This window comes from Chrysemys picta, chromosome 12 (assembly GCF_011386835.1).
Source record: "Chrysemys picta bellii isolate R12L10 chromosome 12, ASM1138683v2, whole genome shotgun sequence".
In the NCBI taxonomy this organism is placed as follows: Eukaryota; Metazoa; Chordata; order Testudines; family Emydidae; genus Chrysemys; species Chrysemys picta.
The window spans coordinates 9,527,765-9,545,446 of NC_088802.1; the positions used below are offsets into that span (position 1 = coordinate 9,527,765).

At 54.2% G+C, this 17,682-nt stretch overlaps 1 protein-coding gene and 1 pseudogene across 1 annotated transcript in view; one reads left to right on the forward strand and one right to left on the reverse strand.

Moving 5' to 3' along the window:
• Positions 1 to 17,682, forward strand: part of LOC122172572 (zinc finger protein 436-like) — a 140,244-nt gene that overhangs the window by 82,317 nt on the left and 40,245 nt on the right. The gene's annotated exons all lie outside the window — the stretch shown is intronic.
• LOC101950970 (single-pass membrane and coiled-coil domain-containing protein 3-like) lies at positions 13,410 to 17,287 on the reverse strand (annotated as a pseudogene).

The window sequence follows — 17,682 nt, forward strand, 5'->3', positions numbered from 1 at the left end:
GTTGTCCCGAGGAGCCATGATTCCTCCAGGAGCTGGGGAAGGGCACAGTGATCAGTTTGTCAGAGGTAGGGGAAGATCGTGTAAGGAGAAGGGCTAGGAGAGGAGGAGCATGAGCTAGGCTCTGTATTTGGGCTTGGCCGGGATCAAGAGAAGGGACAGGGGCTGTGCGAGGGCGATGGTGAGATACAAGGGGTGTCGGAGGTGGGGGCAAGGCCTGAAAAGTTCAGCTACATTAGATCAATTGTGCCAGAGAATCACCGGTTGAGGTGACTGAAAGCTCTGAACTAGGGCTGGCCAAAATCCTCCTCCTCAGATGGGACCATCCCAAAAGTCTGCAGAAGCTCAGCCTCTGAGGTGAACGTTGTGGCCCAAACGTCTCTCTGCTCTGTACCTCACAGGATTCCCACCGGCTGTTCCAATCCAGGAGGGAAACTATGCCACCGAAGTCTCACAGCACCGGTGCAGTGAAGTGCCACTGAAACCCGCTGTGATGCGCAGACCTTGTCCTGGCTGTCCGCACAGGGCTGAACTTCACCCCTTCAGAGGGTAAGGAAATAATTGGCTGAAGGGCTTTTTCTGGTCGGATGTGGTTCTAGTGGGAAAGAACCAGGGGCATTGTTAACCTGTATTGCGCCCAGGACTGGTGCTTCAATGATGCCGAGAAGTGCTGATGCATTGGATTTTCCCCCCGCTTTTAATCTACTCTCTTCCTCTCTTTTAACGGGTATTCTAAGGGCACCCGGTGCTTCATGTGGGCATTCTTGGGTGGGCCGATTGCATCAGACCTGCACCGGAATAAAGAACAGTGAATGAAATATGCAGACACTAAAGTTCTGCAGCCAAATTCTCAGAAACTTTCCTCTTCACTGTAGAATCAGGATTTTGTTATGAATTGATTTTTTTCAGGTGCTAAGCAGATGCTACCCTGTCATAAGAGGAAACAGAAGCAAAACCGGAAAGAATGTTACTTAAACCGATGATCAGATGCAGAGAGTGGAAACACGGCAAAGCGAACAAATGAATACTGTGAGTAAATAACCTGAAAGCAAATGGGGAAGAAAACCTCATCTGGATAACTGTGTCTCTTGGGACAAAAATCAGGTTCCTGGTACGTAGCCTGGCTGAGATCATCCCTTTTCCCTGGATCCCAGACCTGGGATTCAGATGTCATTCTCTGTGTGGTGTCCTGATTTTATTCCTAGGAAAAGGATCCCCAAAGGAGGTGTAAGGATCCTGGACGCTAGTGCCTGCAAGAAGCTTCAGCCACCTTCACAGGTAGAAGTCACTGTCTTTCCTACAATGCCACTAGTGCCCTTTCTGCTCTCCAGGTCTGCTCCCTGCAGCAGGACAGAGACACCCCTTAATTCCCCGAGTCCTGGTTTCCTGCCATTCGAGGGGCTGGGGGCTTCCATTGCCCCCATCCCCGCCATCAGAGACTTTTCCTATGGGAATCTCCCTAGAGCAGGGAAGAAATCTGTTCTTCCCTTAGAACCAGTCTGCTCAGTAAATCCACCCACACTGACCTCATCTTGGCTGCTTTGTTTATCCGAGATTAGTAGTATCTTTGGAAAACCCTAGCGTGCGGGGGAGTGAGGTGGAACAGGGGATAGAGGAGCTCCAGCAGATTCCCCTGAAGAACACCACCCTGTCTTTCTCTGGTCAGGCTCAGACTTGCCGTCCATTAGGAGGTGAAGACTGGATGGGAGCTGCTGGATCGACCTTGCTATGCCATGTCCTTGTGTGGATGAAGGACCTACATCTCAGGGATGGCCAGCAGCAGATGTAAGAATGTGTCCAAGAATAGTCTGAACAACCTACACTGATAGGTAAGTAAAGTCATGGCCACATGTAGACACCACAGGAATTGGGGGGGATTGAACCAGGATCCTTCAGCACAAGCTCCGCTCACTCATTGTCAACCAATCCAGTTCCACCCACTAGACCACGTCCCCTTCCAGAGTCACAGAACCCAGGAGCCCGGATTCTCAGACCCGGGCCTCACATCACAAGGCCAAACCTCCTTCCATTATGGGCGCTGTAGAAGGGATCATTGGCAAAAACCCCTCCACATTCCCCCGTCAGAGACTGCAGCCACAGGTGACCAGTGAATGAGCAGAGATCTCCGCTGTGGGAATCCGAGGGGCTGCGCATTTGGGGTTTCACAGGGAAGGCCTCTGGCAGCCACTGACAGAGTGTTCCTGGGAGGAGATTTTCCGTCTCTAACAAAGGGTTTCTGTTCCCCCAGATCTCAGGCGCTCAGCAGAATGCGGGAGAGCCGAGTGCTGATGGGCTAGAAGGGTCACAGGAGTCACCGTGCGGCTGTGCAGCAGGTGCAGTGTCTGCGGTCACCATGGGCCAAACCCTGCGCTCCAGACAATCCAGGCTAAGGCTCCCTGGATTGCCAACGGGACTTTGGCTTGGGGAATTGGTTGCTGGTGCCTGTGTCCACAACTGGGATGTGGTCATGAGGCTACTCAATGGTCCATGAAGAGCACGGGGAGAATGGGCATTAAAGAGCGAGGCTGGGACCTCTGCGGAGCTGCTGCAGTCGAGCATCCACGGGCAGAAGAGAGACGATGGGAAACTCGCTTCGATGGCTGGCTACAGCCGCAGCAGCTGTCTCATAAAGCTCTGCTCACGCTCCAGCCAACAGAGGCAGGACAAAGAGCCACCCAGTGAGAGCCTGCGTTGCAATTCGCAATACGCGGTTTTTCAGTGGATTCTGCTGCCCTGAGAGTCTGTTTCCTGTAATGTGCACATCCAGCCTCCCTGGCTGACCTCAATGGGAGTTAGGTTCTCCGTGCCCAGAGCACAGGCCTGGCCTTACCATGAGGCGTACGGAGGCGGCCGCCTCAGGTGCCAGGCTGTGGGGGGGCGCCACTAGGACCCAGAGTGTAGAAAATTGTGTCTGCTGCGGGTGCCTATGTATTCTCTCTGCTCGAGATGCACAGAGATGGTGGAGTGTTGTGCTGGAGGACACAAGAGACATAACAGGCAGGCAGGAGAAAAGGTGAGAGGGAATAACAGAAAGCAGCAGGAGCTGCAGGGAGAGAGAGGAGGAGGAGCCTCTTATGTACCTCTCTAGCACCCCCAGGACCCTGGACTGATTAACACCAGCTTCTCAGGGGGCTTCCTGTTTCCTGCTGCTTCCCTGAACCCACTTGAGGAGAACAGACAGTCAACTGAAATAGTAGGAGCCAGTTAGGCCCTTAAGACGCTGATATCTTCCCTCACTCAGACCCTGCTACCAGCCTGCTTATTTGTCCCCTTCAATTGAGTGTTGAGAGCCACTCTAGCTGGCACAGAACAGCAGTCCTAGTGAAAGAAGAAAACGCCCCTCTGGGGCAGTATACAGAAAAAGAAAGCAAGCAAAGGAAGCTTTTCTATCTAAGCAGGAAGGAGCTCTCCTAAGATACATAGACACAAATGTTCACGGTGAGCCGTCTGGCCCCAGTGAGGATGGGAGTGGTGAGGAGATGCCTGATCTTCCAGTTAGTCAGAGTGCAGGTGACCTGGCAGCTACTGCAGCATCCATATCTCCATCTCCAATGGATGTAACCATGCACATTCCTGAAGAAAAGTGTAGATCAGAGAAGAGTGTGGTGGAGGTGCAAGAAACAGCTGCTGCTGAGTTTAGTTCCTTAAATCTAGATGATCCAGGACTGTGGACCCACTTGAGCAGTAGCCTGAGGGACTTCCTTGTACTGCATGGGCCACAGCAAGTGAAAAACTTCATGTTCCTCAAAGACAATGAAAATAGTAGCTTCCATCCAACACATGACTGGTGTGAAATCCCCAATGGTGACAAAGTGAAGAGGCCATGGCTTATGTACTCAAAAACCTAGAATGCTGCATACTGTTTTTGTTGCAAACCCTTCCAGTCTAATGTTCCAGCCACATTGGGTTCTACAGGAACAAAGGACTGGAAAAATCTGGCTAGAAATCTGGCATGCCATGAGAAGGCAGCACATCACCAGAGAGCATTCCATAGGTGGAAAGAGCTTGAGATGAGAATAAGGTTAAAGACCACCATAGATGATCAGCATCAAGAGAAGATTGCATCAGAGTCTCTTCACTGGCAAAATGTTCTGAAAAGGCTCGTTGCCATTGTGAGAATGCTTGCTACCCAAAACCTAGCACCGTGTGGCACTTCAGATCAGCTGCATGTGCCATACAATGGAAACCTCCTTAAAATTGTGGAGCTGATGGCGGAGTTTGACGCTGTACTCCAGGAGCATCTAAGAAGAGTCACCACCCAAGAAATGGACACACCCCACGACCTCGGAAAAACAATTCAAAATGACATCATACCGTTACTGGCAACAAAAGTCAAACAGAAGATTGTGGCAAATCTGAAGTCAGCAAGACATTACTCTGTTATTCTGGACTGCACACCTGACATCAGCCATATGGATCAAACGACTTTAATGGTGCATGTTATAACAACAACAGAACCTAGTGAAAATGTCCCTGCAATGGTGACCGTCAGAGAGCATTTTCTAGAATGTATTGACAGGTTTCAGAGTAGTAGCCATGTTAGTCTGTATCCGCAAAAAGAACAGGAGTACTTGTGGCACCTTAGAGACTAACACATTTGAGCATAAGCTTTCATGGGTTATAGCCCACTTCTTCGGATGCATAGAATGGAACACACAGAAAGAAGATAACAAGGAGTCTGGTGGCACCTTAAAGACTAACAGATTTATTTGGGCATCAGCTTTCGTGGGTAAAAACCTCACTTCTTCGGATGCATAGAGTGAAAGTTACAGATGCAGGCATTATATACTGACACATGGAGAGCAGGGAGTTACTTCGCAAGTGGAGAACCAGTGTTGACAGGGCCAATTCAATCAGGGTGGATGTAGTCCACTCCCAATAATAGATGAGGAGGTGTCAATTCCAGGAGAGGAAAAGCTGCTTTTGTAATGAGCCAGCCACTCCCAGTCCCTATTCAAGCCCAGATTAATGGTGTTGAATTTGCAAATGAATTTTAGTTCTGCTGTTTCTCTTTGAAGTCTGTTTCTGAAGTTTTTTTGTTCAATGATAGTGACTTTTAAATCTGTAATAGAATGACCAGGGAGATTGAAGTGTTCACTTACTGGCTTATGTATGTTACCATTCCTGATGTCCGATATGTGTCCATTTATTCTTTTGCGGAGGGACTGTCCGGTTTGGCCAATGTACATGGCAGAGGGGCATTGCTGGCACATGATGGCATATATAACATTAGTGGATGTGCAGGTGAATGAGCCCTTGATGGTGTGGCTGATGTGGTTGGGTCCTCTGATGCTGTTGCCAGAGTAGATATGGGGACAGAGTAGGCAACGAGGTTTGCTACAGGGATAGGTTCCTGGGTTGGTGTTTCTGTGGTGTGGTGTGTGGTTGCTGGTGAGTATTTGCTTCAGGTTGGGGGGTTGTCTGTAAGCGAGGACTGGCCTGCCTCCCAAGGTCTGTGAGAGTGAGGGATCATTTTCCAGGATAGATTGTAGATTGTGGATAATGCGCTGGAGAGGTTTTAGCTGGGGGCTGTATGTGATGGCCAGTGGTGTTCTGTTATTGTCCTTGTTGGGCCTGTCCTGTAGTAGGTGATTTCTGGGTACCCGTCTTGCTCTGTCAATCTGTTTCCTCACTTCCCCAGGTGGGTATTGTAGTTTTACGAATGCTTGATAAAGATCTTGTAGGTGTTTGTCTCTGTCTGAGGGGTTGGAGCAAATTCGGTTGTATCTTAGGGCTTGGCTGTAGACAATGGATTGGGTGATGTGTCTTGGATGGAAGCTGGAGGCATGTAGGTATGTATAGCGGTCAGTAGGTTTCCGGTATAGGGTGGTGTTTATGTGACCATCACTTATTTGTACTGTAGTGTCCAGGAAGTGGATCTCTTGTGTGGACTGGTCCAGGCTGAGGTTGATGGTGGGGTGGAAATTGTTGAAGTCCAGGTGGAATTCTTCAAGGGCCTCCTTTCCGTGGGTCCATATGATGAAGATGTCATCAATGTAGTGCAAGTAGAGGAGGGGCACTAGGGGACGAGAGCTGAGGAAGCGTTGTTCTAAGTCAGCCATAAAAATGTTGGCATACTGTGGGGCCACGCGGGTACCCATAGCAGTGCCATTGACTTGAAGGTATAAGTTGTCCCCAAATCTGAAGTGGTTGTGGGTGAGGACAAAGTCACAAAGCTCAGCCACCAGGCTTGCTGTGGCCTCATCAGGAATACTGTTCCTGACAGCTTGTAGTCCATCCTCATGTGGAATATTGGTATAAAGTGCTTCTACATCCATGGTGGCCAGGATGGTGTTTTCAGGAAGAACATCAATGCATTGTAGTTTCCTCAGGAAGTCGGTGGTGTCTCGAAGATAGCTGGGAGTGCTGGTAGCGTAGGGTCTGAGGAGAGAGTCCAAATAGCCAGATAATCCTGCTGTAAGAGTGCCAATGCCTGAGATGATGGGGCGTCCAGGGTTTCCGGGTTTATGGATCTTGGGTAGCAGATAGAATACCCCTGGTTGGGGTTCTGGGGGTGTGTCCATGTAGATTTGTTCCCGTACTGTAGCTGGGAATTTCTTGAGCAGATGGTGTAGTTTCTTTTGGTATTCCTCAGTGGGATCAGAGGATAGTGGCCTGTAGAATGTGGTCTTGGAGAGTTACCTGGCAGCCTCCTGTTCATAATCCGACCTGTTCATTATGACTACAGCACCTCCTTTATCAGCCCCTTTGATGATAATGTCAGAGGGGTTTCTGAGGCTGTGGATGGCATTGTGTTCTGTACGGCTGAGGTTATGGGACAAGTGATGTTGTTTGTCCACAATTTCAGCCTTTATACCAATATTCCACATGAGGATGGACTACAAGCTGTCAGGAACACTATCCCTGATGAGGCCACAGCAAACCTAGTGGCTGAGCTTTGTGACTTTGTCCTCACCCACAACCACTTCAGATTTGGGGACAACTTATACCTTCAAGTCAATGGCACTGCTATGGGTACCCGCATGGCCCCACAGTATGCCAACATTTTTATGGCTGACTTAGAACAACGCTTCCTCAGCTCTCGTCCCCTAGTGCCCCTCCTCTACTTGCGCTACATTGATGACATCTTCATCATATGGACCCACGGAAAGGAGGCCCTTGAAGAATTCCACCTGGACTTCAACAATTTCCACCCCACCATCAACCTCAGCCTGGACCAGTCCACACAAGAGATCCACTTCCTGGACACTACAGTACAAATAAGTGATGGTCACATAAACACCACCCTATACCGGAAACCTACTGACCGCTATACGTACCTACATGCCTCCAGCTTCCATCCAAGACACATCACCCAATCCATTGTCTACAGCCAAGCCCTAAGATACAACCGAATTTGCTCCAACCCCTCAGACAGAGACAAACACCTACAAGATCTTTATCAAGCATTCGTAAAACTACAATACCCACCTGGGGAAGTGAGGAAACAGATTGACAGAGCAAGACGGGTACCCAGAAATCACCTACTACAGGACAGGCCCAACAAGGACAATAACAGAACACCACTGGCCATCACATACAGCCCCCAGCTAAAACCTCTCCAGCGCATTATCCACAATCTACAACCTATCCTGGAAAATGATCCCTCACTCTCACAGACCTTGGGAGGCAGGCCAGTCCTCGCTTACAGACAACCCCCCAACCTGAAGCAAATACTCACCAGCAACCACACACCACACCACAGAAACACCAACCCAGGAACCTATCCCTGTAGCAAACCTCGTTGCCTACTCTGTCCCCATATCTACTCTGGCAACAGCATCAGAGGACCCAACCACATCAGCCACACCATCAAGGGCTCATTCACCTGCACATCCACTAATGTTATATATGCCATCATGTGCCAGCAATGCCCCTCTGCCATGTACATTGGCCAAACCGGACAGTCCCTCCGCAAAAGAATAAATGGACACATATCGGACATCAGGAATGGTAACATACATAAGCCAGTAAGTGAACACTTCAATCTCCCTGGTCATTCTATTACAGATTTAAAAGTCACTATCATTGAACAAAAAAACTTCAGAAACAGACTTCAAAGAGAAACAGCAGAACTAAAATTCATTTGCAAATTCAACACCATTAATTTCGGCTTGAATAGGGACTGGGAGTGGCTGGCTCATTACAGAAGCAGCTTTTCCTCTCCTGGAATTGACACCTCCTCATCTATTATTGGGAGTGGACTACATCCACCCTGATTGAATTGGCCCTGTCAACACTGGTTCTCCACTTGCGAAGTAACTCCCTGCTCTCCATGTGTCAGTATATAATGCCTGCATCTGTAACTTTCACTCTATGCATCCGAAGAAGTGAGGTTTTTACCCCCGAAAGCTTATGCCCAAATAAATCTGTTAGTCTTTAAGGTGCCACCAGATTCCTTGTTGTTTTTGTAGATACAGACTAACACGGCTACCCCCTGATACTTGACAGAAAGAAGATATTTATACATACAGACAGGGCCGGCTTTAGGTTTTTTGCTGCCACAAGCAAAAAAATTTTTTGGCTGCCCCCCACCCCAGCCCTGAGCTCTCCCCCTCCACTCCCCCCCAACTGCACCCTCCTGCCGCCCCAGCCCTGGGTCACTGGTAGCTCGCTCCCAGGACGGGTCATTCAGCAGGAATTTTGGATGTGCACAGAACACAGACAGGATTGGTTCCCATATGGTTACAGAACTGCAGTAAAGTGGAACAATTTTCAGCTTGTGTGACTGGAGGATATCTGGATGCATATTATAAGACTGTCCTACATAAATGAGGAAAAGTTGAGGTGCCTTTATTATTCTTTTGTTCCATTCTTTGTTTCTATCAGGAATGCACTATCACTGTCTTCCTTTTAAACAAATAAAACTAAAACTTAAAAAAAAGGCAATGGCTGTTGAAAATAGCAATTCCAGTCCTAATAATCACTGGGAAGCATTTCTTGCTCAATTTATTCTACTTTTTCTACAGCAAGTTACAGTGGATCAGTATATTTGATTTGGGAGAATTGAAGTAACAGCTGCCCAAATTGAGCTTGAGCACTCCTGAATGTTGAGGTGTTCAAATCTGGAAGGCAGGTGCTAGATTCCCTTTCTGAATATTAGCTAAATCTGGAAAGGAAAAGTCAATTTCTGCTTCCATGGCTCAGAAGTGGAAATCCTCCTAAGTGCCTGGTACTGTATCTAAAGCTGCCCAGGTCCAGAGCCTCCCCTCCCTTACTTTTCATTTTAAATTCTAGTGGGATCCACATACCTCCCTTGCTAGGCTTCAGATAGAGAGGTGCACTGTCCATTTAGTCCCCCCCAATTCCTTCTTTGGGGGAGAGCCCAGGACTGGGGCAGCAGGAGGTGGGGGGAGAGCCCTGGGCTGGCGAAGCAGGGGAGTGCAGGTGGGGGCCAGAGCTGGGGTGGCAGGGGGTGTGGGCGGGGGAGAGCCCAGGGCTGGGGTGGCAGGAGGTGCGGATGGAGGCCAGAGCTGGGACAGCTGGGGATGCGGGGGGTAGGGGGGTAAGAGTGCAGGGCTGGGGCGGCAGGAGGTGTGGGCGGGGGAGAGCCCAGGCAGGAGGTGCGGATGGCGACCAGAGCTGGGGCAGCTGGGGATGTGGGGGGGGGGGGGTAGGGGGGTAAGAGCCCAGGGCTGGGGTGGCAGAGGGTGCAGGTGGGGGGAGAGCCCAGGGCTGGGGCAGCAGGGGAGTGCAGGTGGGGGTCAGAGCTGGGGCAGCAGGGGGTGTGGGCGGGGGAGAGTCCAGGGCTGGGGGGCGGAAAAAACCTAGAACTGGCTCTGTCCCTACCATTCACAGCAAGCTGCAGGTTTCAGTTCCATACTCCTTCCCCCCACCCTTTCCTGTTGCTAGTGGCCAAGGGAATGCTGGGAAATGTAGTTCTTTCCCTGCTCCAGGGCTGGCTCTATAGGCAGGGAGCTAACGAAGGAACTACAGCTCCCAGGGCCCCTTGTTGGTTCTCAGCTCCCATGCTGGATTCTTGCGCCCCTGGGAAATCTGCCGCCCCAAGCAACTGCTTGCTTTGCTGGTGCCTAGAGCCGGCCCTGGGAACAAGGCACTTGCTCCACAGGGACAGTGCCCACCCTGTAAACCAAAAACCCTGAGTCTGGAGCATCCAGCCCCCCAGAGGAGCTGGCCTGGAGCTCTCCTCCCTCCTTAGCAGGTGGTACGCTGCCAGCCCCCCTTCCCTGGGAATGCTGCCTCTCGCCCGGCTAGGTCTCTACCCAGTCAACCCTCTGTGGGTTCGGTCTGCTCAGTCTGTCCCTGAGCCTGAGGCATTGGGCCCGTATGTAGCCTCTTTGGCCACAGTGATAGCAGCCCATGTCTCGTGGGTCCCCTCGAGCGGGTCAGACGGACCTGACGCTGGATGTTCCCCTTTGGTGGGGGTTTTCTGTATTTCCCCGCTGGAAGGTCCCATGGTGACTCACTCTCTGCGTTGTGGCGGGCCTGCTCCTTTGGGATTCCTCCCTGTTATCCCCTGCCCGACTGTTCACAAACTCGTCGGCCAGCTGGCCTGCGTGCTGCGGGTTCTCTGGTTTTTGGTCCATCAACCATCACCTCAGGTCGGATGGGCACTGCTCATACACGTGCTCCAGTACGAATAGGTCAAGCAGGTCTTCTTTAGTTTGGGCCCCAGCTGTCCACTTGCGGGCATACCCCTGCGCCCAGTTGGCCAGTTGTAGGTATGTGACCTCACGGGTTTTACGCTGACTCCGGAACCTTTTCCGGTACATCTCAGGAGTCAGCTCAAACTCGCTGAGCAGGGCCTTTTTGAACAGTTCGTAGTCCCCTGTCTCCGCCCCTTTCAGTCGGCTGTACACCTCCCTGGCTGTGGAGTCCAGTGAGGGGATGAGAAACTGGAGCCTGTCTGCAGGGTCAACCTGGAGCAGCTCGCAGGTATTCTCAAAGGTCAGGAAGGTATCCATGTCCTCCCCCTCCTTACGCTGGGCCAGGAAGCACTTATCAAAGCTCTTTGCAGTCCTGGGTCCCCCCTCACTCACTGCAGCCGGGGCCCCACTGCTCCTCAGCCTGGCCAGTTCCAGCTCATGCTGACGTTGGCCCCGCTCATGCTGACGTTGTTTCTCCTCCTGCTGACGTTGTTTCTCCTCCTCTTCCTGCTCATGCGGACGTTGTTCCTCCTTCTCTTCCCACTCCTGCTTCAGTTCTTGCTGCCTTAACTCGAGCTCTTTCAATCTCAGCTCCCTGTCATATTCCAGTCGCATCCGCTCCCGGGATGGGGAGCTCCGCCGGGACAATCCCCTGCTGGCCGCTCAGGGTGCCCTCGGTATTCAATGGGCTTCCCCCAACCCCTCCCCTAGGTATAGGTAGGCAGGGTCTCAGGATGTCCTCGGCAGCACTCTGACCCCTCCCAGCCAGGTCAGGCCCCGGGGCCCACACTGCATCCACCGGGCGGCTTCTCTCAGGGACAGAGTGAAAAGGAGACTAGGAGAGAGATTGCAGGGAGTTGCCGGCGGGGCAGGGCGTGTAGGCAGAAGAGGGGAGAGGAGCAGGTACACTGTGGGGCTGCTCAGAACAGCTGCTCTCCTCTGGGGCCACCAGCCTGCTCCTCAGGAGGCCCTAGCGCGTTCGCTGCTCGCTCACTGAACCAGACAAAGACACCCCCCGCGCTCTTTTCCCCCCAGCCATCCCCAGCCCGGTTCCTCCTTCACCCACCGCTCCCTGAAGTCCCGTGCCCAGCTCTACCCCCAACCTCGGCTCCCCCACTCTCTTCCTAACCTCCGGGTATCCCCCCCGCTCTGTTCCCAGCCTTCCTGACCCCCCAGCCCAGCTCCCCCCAGCCTGGTTTCTCCTCTGCTCCCCACTTCCTGAAGTCCTGTGCCCGGCTCTACCCCCCGAGCTCAGCTCCCCCACTCTCTTTCCAGCTTCTGGGTACCCCCTCACTCTGTTCTCAGACTTGCCCGGCTCCCCCTGCTCACTCACATGCAAACTTTTGCTCCTAGCCCCGTGATGCCCTGCCCGAGCGAGAGCCCGCAGGCCAGCTGAGGAGTGAGTGGGCAGAGGGGAGGGGCCAGGGCGTCCGGGGAGAAGCCTGCCGGCCCAATGCGGGGGAGTGGCCGGAGAGGAGCCTGAGTCGCAGCCAGCGAGGGTGGTGCCCCAAATTTTCAGATGCCCCACGCAGCCGGGTATGCTGTGAATGCCTAAGGACGGCCCTGCCTCTGAATATGTCGTGATTTGCTGTCACTTTGTGGGGGTGGGGTTGTCACAGCCTGAAATATTTTCAAAGTGGGCCTGTAGTAGTTCCGGGGTGGGGCTCGTTCCTTCCAGGGGCACCTGGGAGCCAGGCCGCCCCGCTACAAAGCTAATAACAGTTTAAGGTTCAGGCCCTTATGCAGGGAGTGAGCACCCAAGTAACAGCCCCGGCCCTAGATCAGCAGTCAATCAGCAGCCCAGGCCTTGTAGCAGGGGCTGGGTCAGTTTGTGGTAGCCTAGGTCAGGGCAGGGCAGCAAACAAATAGTCTGTCAGAGGCCCAGGCCCCTTAGACAAGGAGGAGGAGAGACTGCCACCCGGCGCGGGATGGCAGGGGGGAACACAGGCCCACCCACTCCACTGTGTTTCAGCCTGGGGCCCTATCCGCAGCAATCTGTCTGCCGCGCAGTCAGTGGGGATCCTGACCGCAACACACTGACACGGGTTCGGGGTCTGCTATCCCTGGGCCACTTCCCATCTCCTCCTCCATGGGTACCTGTCCATCCTGAGTCTCGTCTGCCGTGTCCCAGATCATGGGCTCCTCCGGGCCCCGAGTAGGTTTGTCGCTCCCTCTGGGCCCTCGGCGGGGGGAAGCTCAGACCGCTCCTCAGGATACCGGGCTCTCGGCAGGCTCGGCCAGTCCTCCTCTGGATACCGGGCTCTCGGACGGCTCAGGCCCGCGGGAGCGCAGGCACCAGCGTCTGTCCTCTCCCGCGGCCGGCCAGCTACTGAGCGCTGTGGCTTGGCCTTTATACTTCCTGTCCCGCCCCTTGACTTCCAGGGGGCGGAGACAGGCGGCGGTGGCTCCACCCACTCTGGCGGCTGTTCTGGCTCATCCCTTCCAGGGGTGCCTGGGAGCCAGGCCGCCCCGCTACAGGGCCCCACCCAAAAACAGTTGGAGACCCCTGCTCTAGAATGGGTTTACTGCCCTTTAGGACAGTAACATTTTCCATCTGGTTCCCTAGGCCGGAGTGTCTCAGCTCACCACTGTCCCAGAGTCCCCCCTGCTATCCAGTCTCGGATTCAGAGACGAGGCCCTGCATTTAAACACCTGACAGGCTCGAGCAAAGGGTGGGGAAGTTACTGTCTTTGAGCTCTGCTCTAGCTCAACTCCCAGATCTGGGCTGGAGCAGAAAATCCTGAGGTAGGTTCTCCAGCCTGGGCTGGGCACAGAGTTGGCTGGAAAGCTTTCGATAGAACAGTTTTCCATTGGAAAAGACCGTTTTGTCAAAATTAAAATGTTTCGGGGGGGACGTGTCGGTTTTGGTGGGGAAACGTCTCAATGAATTATTTTGACATTCTCATTCTGGGCGCTATTCCTGGCCTTCTGGCTGAGTCCCTTTCTGTGACTCAGTTTCCCCCTGCATACAGTCGGCATATTGATACTGACCTTTCTGAGGCACTTTGAGATCTACAGATGAAAAATACCAGCTAGAGGGGAAGGATGGCCCAGTGGTTCTTGGGCACTAGTCTGTGACTTGGGAAACTCAGGCAATTCTCTGCTACACTACAGAATTCCTGTATGAGCTGGGGCAAGTCACTTTAGGCACCTAGCATCCCTTGAAATCAGTGATGTTGCCTGAGTCTGCAGAGAGCCTGAGCCAATTGCTCTGAAATCAATGGAAGTTACGTGCTTAAATACCTGTGAATTTCTAGGCTTCAGTTTCCCCATCTGTAGAATGGGGATAATAGCACGGCCCTATCCCGAGATGTGGTGGGAGGATAAAGACATTAATGAAGCCTGAAGTGCTTTGAGCTCTACTAATGAAAAGCACTGTGTAAGAACTAGAGATCATTTATTGTGCTGGCTTTAATGATGCTGGGCTAAGTCACGGTAGATGGGATCTGATCCCCACGGCCTTATTTTTACAAGTAATGGTAACTTGCAGCTTGGTCTGGAGTCATCTGAGTGGCTGATTCTCCTCCGGCTATGGCAGCGTGCAGCTGATCTCTATGATGGTTTTGTTATACTCATGGGAGGCTGGCTTGAACTCTTTCACCAGCTTCTCGAGCTCCTGAATCTTCGCCTCCAGTTGGTCTCTCTCTACAGCGCCCAGGATCGCGCAGAGAATCAAGTCGACACCCATGCCCAGTATCATGCCAGCCACGGCGCCTATCACAGAGGCACCAATCTTGGCCAAGACCATGGTCGTTTGGGTCAGGACTCTGCTCACCACCTGCGATAACGCCAGCTTGAGGAAGATCCCCATGGCCACGGTCCCAGCGAGGCCGCTCACCACCGTGGCCACAGAGCGCAGAATCTGCATCTTCTTGGCATCAGGCTCCTGGAAATCATGAAGCTTTCGGTAGAGATCTGGCTCCGGTTCGCTCTTCAACCTTGCATCGATGGCCTGCAGCGTGTCTTGGATGGACTGTATGGCTGCGAGGAGTACGTCGCAGTTCTCCCGGACGGTGCCGTTCCTGTTCATCTTAATGGGGTGCAACTTGAACTGACAGTGTGTGTTTACGACTCCAATCAGCTCGTTGGTGGTATCAAAATTGAGCTCTACGCAGTTGATCAGCTCCTGGTGTAACCGCACCACCTTCTCCCGCCTCGCTGGGTTGTCTGGGTACAGGATGTCGCTCCAGGACGTTCTCAGGAGAGCTGCCAGGAGAGGAAGAGGAAGGAGGCGTTAGCAGCGCTCCCCACTGCCCCCCCTGCGCAAATCACAGACGTAGCTAGTGCAGAGACTCAGCTGCCATTAAAACAAAAAAGTCTCCAGGGCTCCGATCCCCAAAGGTTTTTAGGTGCCTAATTCCCGTCAATCCATGGGAGTTCTGCGCCTAAACACCTTGGAGGTTCTAGGGAGGAAGGACTCGGCCAGTGGGTCCCGCACCCCTGAAAGCGTCACACCCCAAACCCCGTGGTCTCGGGAGGAAAGTGCAGCGAGGAGCCAGCCAGGGCCTCCAGCTGGGAGAGGGAGAATCCGCCCAGCAAGCTCGGGACTCTCAGCCCCACTCCCCAACAGACCCTAAATGGCCAGAGATCCCCCTCGCCCCCGCAGTGTCCCAGCTACTGCCCCAGACACCCCCACTTCTCCATGTTACTTCCCCACATTCCCTGCTGCCCGGGGGACCCAGCTGTGGGGCAGAAGCTGCCGTTTCTGGCTGTCTGCAAATTAACCCATGAAGTAATTTGCACAAAACGCCAGGCCTGGAGCTGGTCGCAGCTGGGCAGCTTTGTTCTGGCTTCAAGGGGCACCTGGGGATAGTTTCATTTTTCGCCTCCTCCCCAGAGCTGGGCGCAGTCTCCAGTCAGGGTCTCCCGCTATCCAAAGGGGATCCCACCTCCCGGCTCCCACTCGCTATTCACTCGTTTCCCCAGCCCAGGGTCGCGCTCACCCGCTTGGCCACAGCATCCCGTGGGGGGCTCACGGGCAGCTGGTTCCACAGGACACCTGGGTTCTTCCCAGAGCTGCAGCTCTCCAGGGTCCCCCTTTGGAAAGCAGAACTCCCCCCGCCCATCGGTTACAGACGGGGCAGCTCCCCCCTCTCACAGCGACCTCCCCCCCCCCGCAGCCTGTGGGTGACCGATGTTCTTTGCCCCTAGACATGGCACCTTGCCAGGGGCTGCATGAAACCCCCGTTGTTGGAGGAGCCCAGTTCGCCAAGCGATCCGGGGGGCTCTCACTGCACGACCCCTGCTCCGATTCGTGCCTCCGCCGATGGGGCGACTTACCTGCTCGCTGGGCGGGGGGGAAGCCGAGGGGCCGTTCGCCTGGGCACAGGTCAGCTCGGGTCCGCGGGCAGCAGCCTGGGCTCTCCGGAGAGGATCCCTTTGCTGTGACGCTCCCCGCACGCCGGAGCGGGGACTCTCGCCTTTATAGGAGGCTGGTCCTTGCTGTCACTTCCCAGTCAGCCGCCGAGATCCCATTGGCAGACCCGGAGCCCAGCTATGGTCAGGAGCGTGGTGCCAGTGGATGTCACATGGGCCTTCAAGTGGCTGCTTCTGGGACTCATCTGCTGCATCCTGCTTGTGGCTTCCAGTTCCCGGCCTGGGTTCCAGGACCTCGAGTCTGGCTGGTTTCCAAGCCCCGGTTTTCTCCTCAGTCACGAGGGACAGAAAGATCCAGGATCTAATCAATCCATGAGCCAGCGAGCCCGGCCGGGCCCCCGCTGCGAGCGCCTGCTGCTGGCCCTGCCCGGGGGAATTGCCACCCCGCGGTTTGGCTTGTGCCAACTTTCCCTTTCTCCCCGGCCCAGTCTGATCTGGCTGCAGAGGGCCAGGCCGGGACCCCCCCAGTCTGAGCTGGCTGCGGAGGGCCGGGCTGGGCCGGGCCGGTTGGGAGATACAGACAGAACCAAAGTGTTTTACAGGAATGTGTCGATTTCGACCTGGTCGGTTTCAACGCGGGACACGGCTCGGGGTTGAGTCCTTTCACTTCGGCCTTTATACGCCACCAAACAGCCCTTTAAATCCCACCCCCCGGGATACGGACCAGCTGAGCGCAGCCAGCGCATTGCACCCTTAGCTACAAGAACCTGCTTCCAGCGGCGGGGACGCAAACTTTTATGGCTGGGCCGGGCCCCCTTTGAAAGTATTTCAGGCTGTGACGACCCCACCACATCCCCCACAAGTGTTAGCAAATCACTGGGCAGAGAGGAGAACTGAGTGAAGCCTCTAATCGCCATCCCTGCATCAACGGCGCTGAAGCCCCAGTGGGCATCGCTGGCGCCCCCCACCCCGGTGCCTGCCTGGTCTCTTGAGCTGGGCTGGTAAGAGCCTGCCTTGGCTTCAGCTCTGTCCTCGTCTCTTTGGCCTGGGTGCAAACTGTCCTCCTACAGCCCTGCTTCGCACTTCTGCTGCTGAGCTGCAATACAATGAAACCTCGTCCTGCCCGAGCGGTGGGGCGCTGCTGCCCATGCTCCTGTGCTGCTGCCGGTGTAACGACACGAAACACAACCCTCCCGTTTTGCTACTGGAGAATGAGGAGAGGGAAGGCTGGGTTCAGCCACAGAGGGGTAACACAATCCCCCCTGGAGGGAAGGGCCCCTCCCTGAGAGTTTGTGTTGTCCCCCCTCTGCCCTGCCTGGGCCTGTTCCCAGCTGTGCTCACCCCTCCCCTATTCTCAGCAGCTCCATCAAACCGAGGGAGCAGGGACCAAAGGTGGCTCCTGCTCCTGGGACGGAGAAGTAGGATCATGACCTACCTGGAAGTGGGTGGCATCCTGCCCAGTGCCCATGGCAAATACGCTGTAAAGAAGAGCCCGCAGGAGGCGTGACTCCAGCTCCGGGGCAAGCGGCGGCTTCAGTTTGCTGGCAGGAGAGAGGAGCCCGTGTTATACTTGGCAGCACCGGAGTGGCACTAGCACTGACAGGGACATGACCCCCCCTCCCCCACAGTGATCCCCTCCCTACGGCCACTCTAACGTTGTGGGAGTGAAATCACCCCCCAGCCAGGAAAGAGGGGAAGTTCCCACCTCCTCTGCTGGGGGACGCGAACAGCCACAGCTGGGGGTAATTTAGGCCACAGAGGA